Source organism: Xenia sp. Carnegie-2017, unplaced genomic scaffold, assembly GCF_021976095.1.
Source record: "Xenia sp. Carnegie-2017 unplaced genomic scaffold, XeniaSp_v1 HiC_scaffold_4, whole genome shotgun sequence".
NCBI lineage: Eukaryota > Metazoa > Cnidaria > Anthozoa > Malacalcyonacea > Xeniidae > Xenia > Xenia sp. Carnegie-2017.
The window spans coordinates 3,793,760-3,805,346 of record NW_025813504.1 but is presented as its reverse complement, the minus strand read 5'-3'; the positions used below and the strand labels follow the sequence as shown (position 1 = coordinate 3,805,346).

The window sequence follows — 11,587 nt, the reverse complement described above, 5'->3', positions numbered from 1 at the left end:
TATATTTCAGAAATAAAATTAAATATTTACATCATATATTGTTGTCAGTTCATTGGGAAAATATCTTTCCTAATTCTTACATTATGTTTACTTTTTATATGATTGTCGAAAACAATATAACCATGATCATTCTCATTCATATCGTCTATTAAACATTCCATGAAATTTTTGATAAACCCTTATTAAACAATAATGTTTTAAATTCCTATTATCTCCTACATTATTGAATACAATAATGTATTGACTATTTGTTCTAGCTGTTCTTAATTTTGTATTTCCGTAATTTAAATTTTGACATGTAAATATGATAGAAAAATCCTCACGATGACAGTCTCGTGTAGCAATTTCATCCAATTTTTTGTATTATCTTTATTATCCGTTGCATTAATCATCAAATCGTCCAGTATTATTAATGTTTGATTTCCTAATTTTTGTTTTATGTCAGATACAGAGGGTATGTGTAATTTGCATTTGATAAATTCGTAATTTTGCAGGGCTGTATTTTTTTGTTTATTAATAATAGATTTTATTTCGTCAAACATTTCTTGATAACTAGACGAGTAATAATATAAAAGTTTTGTAAAAGGGGTTCAAAGATTTCATCATTAAATTTTATCAATTCTTTCATAAAATGTGTTTTTCCACATTGTGATGGTCCACAAATAGTCATCATAAAAGGATGTTGAAATTTTACAACTGGTTTATATATCATATTTTCAATCTAAAAATAACCATAAGGAATTGTAAAAATTATCTAATACTATACGTTTATCAAAAGTGAATGCAAACTTTTCACTTCTTCGTTTAAAATACATTTTGTTGGTTATCACGTGATATTTTTCTTTATAAATTACTTCAATTATTTTTCATTATCTTTTACACACTCATTTATCGAATCAAATGTTATTTTTCTTTTCCCATCACCCTTTAAAGAAAATCCTTTTGCATGCACTATTTCATTATTTTTATCTGTTTTAAAAGAATAACTTTTGGTCCCGTAGAACAAAATGATTTAATATATTCACCATTTTTTAATTCGTTAGTAAGGTCACCTAGGTAATTACCCGTTTTAATATCATTTCCATCAACACTAATGTAAATTATTGAATCGGTATCATAATATAAAACTTTGTCTTGCAGCTTATGTAATACATTTAAAAGCTCTAATCTTGCATAACTTGTTACAAAAGAAGCAATAACAACATTACGATTGGGTAAAATTGACGAACATGTTTCATTTTTTTTATGTGTTGTTCTTAAAATATCCGAAGACACGATATTTAAAGAAGTTAATTCGTTAGTATGATTGTTTGCTAAATACAGTAGATCATATAAGTTATTGATAAATGATACTGTAACTACATTATCATTTTGAGCAAACTTTCCCCATAATGAATTTAAAATCATTTTCATAATGGTACGAATACATATATTTTTCTTAATATTACTTCTATCTAATTGAATTCCTTCGTGTTCATAATAATCTAATATAAATTCATTTAATTTTTCTTCATTAACAGTTTTTTCATCTTCATTAACAGTTTCATCCTCAGTTTCATTATAACATTCTTTAGGAATACCACTATTTTCTTGTTTTATTTTCATAAAATTGTCTACAAACCCTCCGAAAATTTTACCCCTGTTTTTATAATGATAAATTTCATATATTTTAATTATTCTATAACCACATTCAATAGCTTTATTTATTTCAACACTAGTCCATGTACCCTTAATGCTCTCTTCTCATCATTATGATTACATTTTCGATTTTTTCCATAGCACAAGTGTAACATAGTGTAAATATTAATTTATTATCAATGCGTAAGGGTAAAACAGGAAATAAAAGTGTAGTAGGGGGTAATATACAACATTTAATTAACCCAAACACACTTCCGACATCAATATTTAAACATTCTTCCTCTAAATATATTTCGGGATGATTTAAAGGATATTCATACTTTTTGAACAATGGATATAATGACGTAAAGTCAACATATTTAACCTTTTCATTTTCCTTCACTTCATAATATAAACATGAAGGTGATGTTCTACCGCCATATAATGCATCACGTGGATGCAACGGTAATACATTAAAAAATTCCTCTTTCCTACTTTTTATTTCACTTATATTTTTATCTTTTAAATATTCACATTCCCACATTTTGACTACATTATAATTATTTTCAATTAATTGTTTTGAAAACTGTTTTGTTTGCATTCGTAAAAAATACATTATTTCTTTTTTCAAAGTATTATAATCATCGTTATTAAAACATTTATTACAACCGTGGAAAAAACATCCGTGAAATTGATATACAGTATTGTTTTCTTCACAATACCCATCAACAAATCTACCTAGAATTTTTCTTTCTCCATTAATGGATAGTTTGTATTCTAAAGTGTAACCCATTTCATCTAATTCTGATTTAACCTCACTCAACCAACATAATGCTATTAAACTTTGCATGGTATTACCCCTGTACCCGAATGATGGAATTTGTGCAATTTTATCATCTTGTAAATAATTACTTCTAAATATTTTTAATGTTAAACCAGCAATTGTTATGCATGTTGTGTCGTAAAAAGGCAAAATATTTGTAATGTTGTAGATCAAATTTGAAAATTTTATACATCCAAGCCTTAGAATATTAACATCATTACTACAATAATAATAAATTGCATCTCGAAATACGTATTCTTTTTCACATTGTTTGTCATACCATGTGTTAAAATCGTTTTTATCATTTTCTGAAATATCAAAGTATTTTTTATCAATCATATTCCCCCTATACGTCAGATCAAAAAATTTGTATGGGTGATATCCTTTTACAATGTTATCAATTTCAAGTGATTTTGGAAAGTCTGCTAATTTCATGTTTAAAAATGAATAACTATCAATAATTTGCAGATTAATTTCTTTTATTTTTAAAGATAAAATTTAATTCCCGTTCATAACAGTTTCCGGAATTAAATTTTTTTTCTGTCAATAAGTATTTTAATAAAAATATTGTATCAATTCTACCACCATTATGTGCAATTAAAAAAGAATTTTTTTGTTCTAACATAAACTGAGGTAATCGTGATGTTATATCATCATTATTACAATCAAAGACACATTGATGATAACCACAACAGTCAACAGGGTCAATTGATAAGTCAGTAATATTATCCATATCAGGTAAAAAATACTCAAAATTTTTATGAAATGGAATTTTTTCACATTTACGACATACTTTTTGAACAACACAATAGAATGGTATCATTAAATTATTTTCATCTGTTTTTGTTTCAAAATCAAAGAAAAATAACGTTGGTGTAGACTTATACTTATTAAATTCTAAGGGTTTGATATGACATTTATGTTGTTTGTCCAAATATTTTCTACAATGAGCACAATATGTTTTTTGACAATCATGTAAAACAACCTTATTTTTTTTAACAAAGAAAAATCTTGGAACAATTTTATTACATGTATTACAAAAAAATTTTTGACATGGTGTGACTTTAATACTATTCTTATTTTAAACAATTTATTAAACAAATGTTTCCGGAAACAATCTGATGATTTGAAAATTATATTACATTCGGTGCATTGAATAGAAAAATTTGCTTCTTTTTTACAGTTTGAATAACATTTTAAACATGTGTCTTCATTTTTACAAATATGAGAATCCGCATACTCGTCAAATTTCAAATAATGCATGCATTTAAAGCAAAATAAATCCAATTTTAAATTAGAAAAAAGTTTAGGATTTAAGATTAAGTCATAGTGGGAATCATTTAACCATAAAAAAATAATTTTATCACTAATGTGAAAGGAATCATGATTACTCACTCTTGAGTCATAAATTATTGTATCTAATTTATCTTTAGAAAAAATCACCAAATGAAAATTATCTTTTTTTAAGTAGTTTTCGTAAACTAAATTTAATTGGTTAATGGCGACACTTCCTTCTGATAATTTAGCTTCTTTATAAAATGATTTAACTTCGTCTACAGTAATTATTTCATCAACTGTTTTATTTAAATTTTTTTTAAAAAATGTTAGTTTCTCATCATTATTAATAAACATTTTTCCAACTAATACAGCCACAGCAAAACAACAATTTTAACTTGAGTTTGCAATTTGTCACACTTAATTTGCAATATACCATTTCTAACTTCTCTTTGATGTTTCAATACTGGACGATTTGTTTTACCCCCTACTATCATCATCAGGATTTAAATTATAAATAAGTTTTTTGTTTTGTTTTTCCGAATTGGTCTTTTTTTTCCTAAATGAGATTTTCTCATTTTTATATTGATGTGGGACAATCATAAGACATACATTAGTTTCCCAGTCATTATTTAAAAATTCTGAAATATTACTTTGTAAATTATGTTCAAAAGTATCTAATAATCTCTGTATAGTAAATTCCTTTAAGGGTAATAAGGATGTTGAAAAGGTTTTAACGGCTTTTTCGAAAAAATCTAATTAAATCATTCTCAGAATTTACGGTTAATTTTGCTATATTGAGCAAATATTGTAATATTTTTGAAAATTGTTTCAAAAAATCTGGTAAACTGTTGAAATTGTTTTTTTTTATAAAAATTTGATATACGTGATCCTTAACTTCACCATTTAATGTAAAATGGTATTTTATATTGTAAATCAATTAATTTTTATTTTTTTGATGTATTCAATTTTTCACCAATTTTTGAATGAAATATACTAACTATTTTCTTTATTTCATCATTCGAAATAATTTTCATTTTTTTTCTTCTTTCTTCTTCAATTTCTTCATTTTTCCGTTTTGACATGGTTTGGTTTTTTTTTTTTTTTTTATTATTTTTTTTTTTCCTTTATTTTTCTTCACCGTCTACATTATCATGATAATCAATTTCATTTTCGGAACCTTTTATACACATGCAGTTTAGATTTAATTTTATAAGCGGTGTATCGTTGGATGGTTTACACATAGAATTACCCATTGCTAAAATTAATTAATAAAATGGCTGGAGAAACACTATGTTATATAGAAGTTCATTTATTCTTAAATGAAAATGAAAAGAAAAATAAAAATAATAAAAGAGCTAGTACTAAATGTACCTATCAAATACTGGATAATGATAAATGTATTTTATTCTCACCTTTCTTATTTCATCAATCAATTCAAGATTGGAAATCAGATGATAATGATGATAATTCTGTAAGGTATTATGATGTCAATTCATTAAAAAAGAATTTTTTTTTTTTAAAAAAAGAAATATATAATCTCGAGTCAAATCATTCTGATATATGTTTTAAAATTGAGAAATTAATAGAATATATTGAAACAAATATTGAACTTTATGCTGGAATAAGATTAATTTACTAAAAATGAAACAAAGTATACGAAAAGTACAACAATGTGATGGAATTACCTTAAAAATGTAAGATGTCGAAAAAACTTCAATGACCAATTTATGTTGGATTCACTTGGGAAAAAAGTTTAATTTAAGAATTAAAACTTCAAACATTTCAAACGGTGGTAAAGGATTATTTGCATACAAAAAAAATTCGAAAAACAAAAAAATTGCAAATTATACAGGAAGACATCTTACCTCAAGTCAAGTAATAAGAAAATATGGTGATGGTTTAGCAGAATACGCAATTTGCGATAAAGGAAAATGTGTTGATGCTAATGAAACAACTGATGGAGCACCAAGATATGCAAATGATGCTCGAGGGTCACGCTTTAAAAACAACTCGTTTTTACTTGGAAAAAAATTTAATTATTTCTTAAAATCATCAAAAAACATTAAACCACACCAAGAAATATTTACTAATTATGGTAGAGAATATTGGAAAAAAAGTAAAAAGTAAAATATTTTGTAAATAAATAATATTTTTATTGAATAAAATATATTTTTACATAAATGTTTTTAATTAATTAATTAAGTACACAAATTGATTTCAACTAAAATATCGATCCCAATATTGGTGCTAACAATGGTAATATTCCTCCTTTTTGACCTCTTCTTCTTTTACCCCTTACATACATCTGACCTCTATATGCACCTTTACCCAATTGATTATTTGCAATTTCAAATGCTTTATCCATTAAGGGTGAATTTACAAATTTTTTTGCTTTAGAACCCAGTATTCCTGATTTTGCTATAGCTCTGGCAGCTTTTGCAGATTTTAACGCTAAATGTTTTTTACTTAATGCTTTTTTAAATCCTGATTTAAGTGTATTGCGAATTTTAGAAAATTTAATAAATCCTCCTTTTGTCGTCTCCTCCTCTTTGACGTCTTCCCATTTTTTAGTAATTTTAAAAATATTATTTCAGAAATTTAAAATGTGATTTTGTAAAAAATCTATATATATGTTATAACAATTGTACTACTTCTGCATAAATAAACAGATATTGCTTCCCATGCATATATTTATTGAATTTGCTTACTATTTATTTTACTTATTTATTCTTTTTAAAAATAAAAATAAAAAATGTATAAAAGAAAACGAAAAGAATTAAAAAAGAAAATATAGAAAAAAAGCACAAAGAGGAGGAATTATTGGTGGACTAGCAGGATTGGCATTAAAGGGTATTGTTCCAGCTATAACCGGTGGAGTTGTTAAAAAAATATTTAAATAATAAATTAATAAGGAATAATTTCTTTCTGATGAAACAAAAAATGTGTAAAAGGAAAAGAAAAAGGAAAAATTATTGTATAAGAGGATCAATAAAAAAAATAAAACAAAAGGGAAGTGGGTATTTAAAGACAATGATGAATGAAAATAGAAAAAATAGAAAATTTGTATTTAATTAATCAATTATTACCATTAAAATTTGAAAAAAATAATTCGTATCTATCAAGTCCATTTTTTTTTAAAATAAATAAAATATCATTACAAGTTGACGTATGAAAATTAGGATCTTCATCAAATATTAAACCAGTTTGTTCAAACGTTAAAAAAGTACGTGTTGTTAATGTAAAATTAGGTTTTTCTAATTGTTTACATTTTATAATAAGTAAAGTTATAAAATCATCAAACAATATATTACAATATTTACAAGATAATATATGACGTGCATAATCCGTATAAATTTCGTTTTCTATTAAAAAATTATAAATTACATCTTTATTTACATTTTTCAATTTTATTTTTTCAATTGTATTAAAAAATTTTTTACAAGATATATAAATTTTTACATCACTAACATGTTGAAAAAAATATCTATATATCCCATTACACTCTAAACCTAAATGAAAACTATCTTTTTTTACAACCTGAGAATCATGCAAATAAATGTTGAAATAATCATATAAAATTATATTCGTTTGTTTATCTACATTAAAATAATGATATCTGCAACAAAAATTTTCATTAAATAATAATATTTTTTTATGTTGCATATAAACTTTGGGTAACCAATAAGTCGAAATTAAATAAAGATGTTCGGTATTTTCATTCTCCCAACAGCGTATTATCCCTACTGTTCCATATAGAAATTCAACGAAATCTACATTTTTGAAGACGGAATTGAATTTTTCATTATTTGAAAAAGATTTAAAATAAAGAGAATATTTTAAATCTTCTACAGTTGGTTTAATTTTAAGCACTTTCATTAGTGACGAAGTTCTTTTCAATTTTAATAAACAACTGCATACAAAATACAACGGATATAACAATGGATGACCAGGATATTCGTTCAATAAAATGGCAAATACTTGGATAGATAAAAAATCCATATCGTTAAACTATAAAAAATATAATAAACGTTAATTCTTTCGAGGTTATGTAATGGGTGAAATACACAAAAAACGGTATCAAATATAACCAATTTCTTTGTCACTATGTTATCTGGAAAGAAATACTAATAAAAACCATTTAAAAATGAAACAATTGATTTTTAATAGCATATTCATTTATATACATTGTATAGTTAGAGTTAATATCAACTCGTGGTTTATATTGATTATAATAAAAATTACAAGTATGTCCACCAAAATGTCCTACACGACAAAAAATATATCCATTGTGATCTATAACAGCACATGACTTTTGATATAATGTTTTTCCATTATACAATTTCCAAAAAATTACTAAGGAAAAAAAAGTATCATTAATTTAGTTTAACTCGTTTCATAGCTTTTTTGTCAGATATTATTTTTCTTTTCTGACCTTTGTTTTTATTAAATTCTAATTTATCATTGTCATATTCTTCTTCTTCCATATAATTGTCTTCTTCTTCAGTATCATTATTTTCGTTGTTTTTTAACCCCACATAAATTTTATTCAACAATCCATTTGGGTTTAATAAAGTACAATCCATATTTCCTTTTTTCAAAATTTTTAATAGAAAATTGTCTTTAATTTGAAAATTATCCTTTCTTTGTATCTTTCCACGAATAAAATGAAAGAAATCAGCTTCAATATAGTCCAGTATTAATTTTGCTAAGCTTAACTTGAACCTTACACAATAATAGCACTTTTGACAGTTCTGAAATTTACTTTCGCCGAGTTCTTTAAATAAGCTCATAACTCTTTTTTTTTCGAAATATCCCATAATTTTCCCTAGCAAAAAATTAACATAAAAATCTCTTGTTCTTTTTTAAAAGCCTGATTCTTTGGATTATACACATAAAAATATTTAAAACTTTATCAAGATCTTTAATATCATAAAAGTTCTTTTCATATCGACTAACTTTTATAATAAAATGATTTTTCATCCATATTAAAAATTCTAAGGGAAGGTCATATACGTCTTTACAATAACAATTTATAATAAAAATCCAGTATGATATTTCATCAGTATGACGCAAATACTCTTTCAAATGACCCATTAATTGTTTTCTATACCGTGTGATCATCTATAATTTTTTACATAAATAATATCATACTTCGTAAGTAAAAGCAAATAATATTTAAATTCTCACCTTTATTTCAAACAGTATATACTCCTTCCAATAAACACACTTTAACGTAGCTATAGAAGTGGGGGTAAACAGACTTTAACGTAACTAGAGAAACGTTAATTCAATTGCGATATTAAAAAATTACCGCGTAAATAAATAAATGGCAAAATTCTTACCAGTACAAGTTTCGTCTCAACAAATAGCGAGTAGTCAACGATTTCCAACAAGATTTCAACCGATTTCCAACAAGATAACTTCAACAGAGCTTGAGAAACTTCGATGCAATTGTGATATTTACACGTTCTTAAATACTCTCGTTACAACAAACTACCCTTTGTTTCCGTTTCACCTTGAACGATCGTATCTACATCTCAATACACTGTATCTTTGTTTGCTAGTTGCCCTTGAACATTCGAGAACATTTACTGTCATCATATCAATTAAATATCAATTAAACAACTGTGACTGGTACAATCTGGCACTGACTTCAACAGAATCGAAAATGAACATTATTTAATAAAGAAAGATACAAAAATTGTTTTCATATCTTTAATGTATTTAATAATCAAAGCGAATTGTACCATGACAAAATTCGCAAGATTTAATACATAAAATCGCATCTAAATTCAAAACAGAATTGCACAAGCTCTAGAGAATACTAATAATATCTCAAACAAAATCCGTTTGCTGTCATCACATCTATTAAGCAATTACCTTTAATACCCGTGACTGGTACAATCTAGTACATATTTTCATATTTTCATATTTTCATATTTTAAAGATGTAAAAATTATTTTCACCGTTTTAATGTATTTAATAAACAAAACGATGTATCTTATAATAAAAAACGCATGTTTAATACATAGAATCACACCTAAATTCAAAACAGAACACAAATAATATCTCAAACAAAGACCATTGGTTGTCATCACATTTATTAAAAATTATCTTCCAATGCTGTCATCACATTGATTAAAGTATTATCTTCAAAAAATCGAAATATGAGATTTGTATTAAAATTTTGTAAAATTCTAACATTTTCTGTACAATTTTATCACATTTAACATATTTTCACATTCTTTTTGTAATTTTTGATTGTTTTGATTTCATCTTTACACACCCGAAAATATCGATGTACTTTAACTTGATCGTAATTTTGTTCTTTTAATTCAGAGTACATCATCTCTAATATGTCTTCTATAAATCCCTTGAGGCTGTCGATACGAATTTCACATTTATATATCTCATCATTTATTCTATTGTACCAATCGCCATCTAGTGTCAAACCCATTATGATACACGAGTTACAAAACACACTTTAACCTTCAACTACCAACAATCGATACAATTTGTGTTGTGACAAAAAAACGCAATTTTTAATATATAAAGAAACAATTTTTTTCAAAATAAATTCAAAACAGAATTATGTAAATTTTAGACAACACCAATAAGAACTGAAACAAAAACCATTTGCTGTCATCACATCTATTAAGCAATTATCTTATGGGTAATGATGGAATCTGATACTGGTAGCTTCAACAAAATCAAAAATATAAGTTTTATTAGAAAATCTAAATGCAAATTTTTTCAACACATTAATGTAGTGAATACTCGATGCGGTTTATGTTATTACAAAATCGCAAGTTTTAACATATGTGAAACAAGTAAACGCAACAACAGTATGTTTCACTGGGTCAAAGGTTATATTTGCGCAAAAATTGATCTATAAAATTCAAGCATTTGTTTCGTTTACTTCACTTGCAAGCATACACTTATCGCAAAGACAGTGAGAAAAACGGTGAAACAAAAAAGATGGGAAAATGTCAAAAGAAAGAGTTCTACGATACAAAAGACGAAGAAAAAAAGAAACAATGCAATATAAAATATATTAAAATATACAGTCATATTTGGAAAGAGGTTTGCGACGAGATGATAGAGTTTATTGAAAAAGAAACAAAACAATTTGAAGAAATCTTCGAACTAAATAAAAAACAAATAGAAGAAGAAGAAAGAAGAAAAAAGAAAAGTAATTAGAAAATCTAAAGATTATATAGACTTTATTTTTTTAGATGTTGACATGTCTGACAATGAAAAACAGTTGCATGTTAATCGTCTAAACAAAATATTTGAAGAGTTGTATTAAAATCGTTGTATGAACTATATTTCATCACTTTGAAGTTCTTCATCCAACTTAGATTGTGCTAATATTAACTTTACTTGAGTATTTTCTTTTATTTTTTCATAATCAGTTAACGAATTGTTTAAACAATCGCATTCATCTTGCAAATCTTGAACATCTTTTAAATATTCAATATGCTTCGCTTCATTTTGCTCTTTCTTTTTTTCCAATTCATCTTTTAAAGCTTGAATTTCTTTTGAAAACTCGCTCAAATTTGCTTCATTTTGCGTTAGCTTCTCTCTCGTTTCTTTTAATTCACTCTGCAAGTCAAGTATTTCTTTTCTAAAATCGTTAAGTTTTTTATAATTTTCGCTAAGTTCGATGTTTACATCATCATCATCAGATATATAATAAAATTTTCTTTTGAGCCAATGCGATGTGTTAGGGCTTTCATCTTCAGATGAATTTGGAGTTGAATTTGCGTTTGATTCTTTTGATTCCATTTTATAAACGAACTTAACAAATATATGACACGTTAGTTCTTCAATGCACACAATTTCAAATAACAGGTCTTTTATATACTG

At 25.5% G+C, this 11,587-nt stretch overlaps 1 long non-coding RNA gene across 1 annotated transcript; it reads right to left on the bottom strand.

The window, feature by feature from the left end:
• Nucleotides 1–8,249: 8,249 nt before the first annotated feature.
• LOC124455853 lies at nt 8,250–8,951 on the bottom strand. The gene is made up of 2 exons (XR_006952033.1): nt 8,906–8,951; nt 8,250–8,543 (listed from the first exon to the last, which is right to left on the bottom strand). It is a non-coding gene; the product is annotated as an uncharacterized LOC124455853 (long non-coding RNA).
• Nucleotides 8,952–11,587: the final 2,636 nt, after the last annotated feature.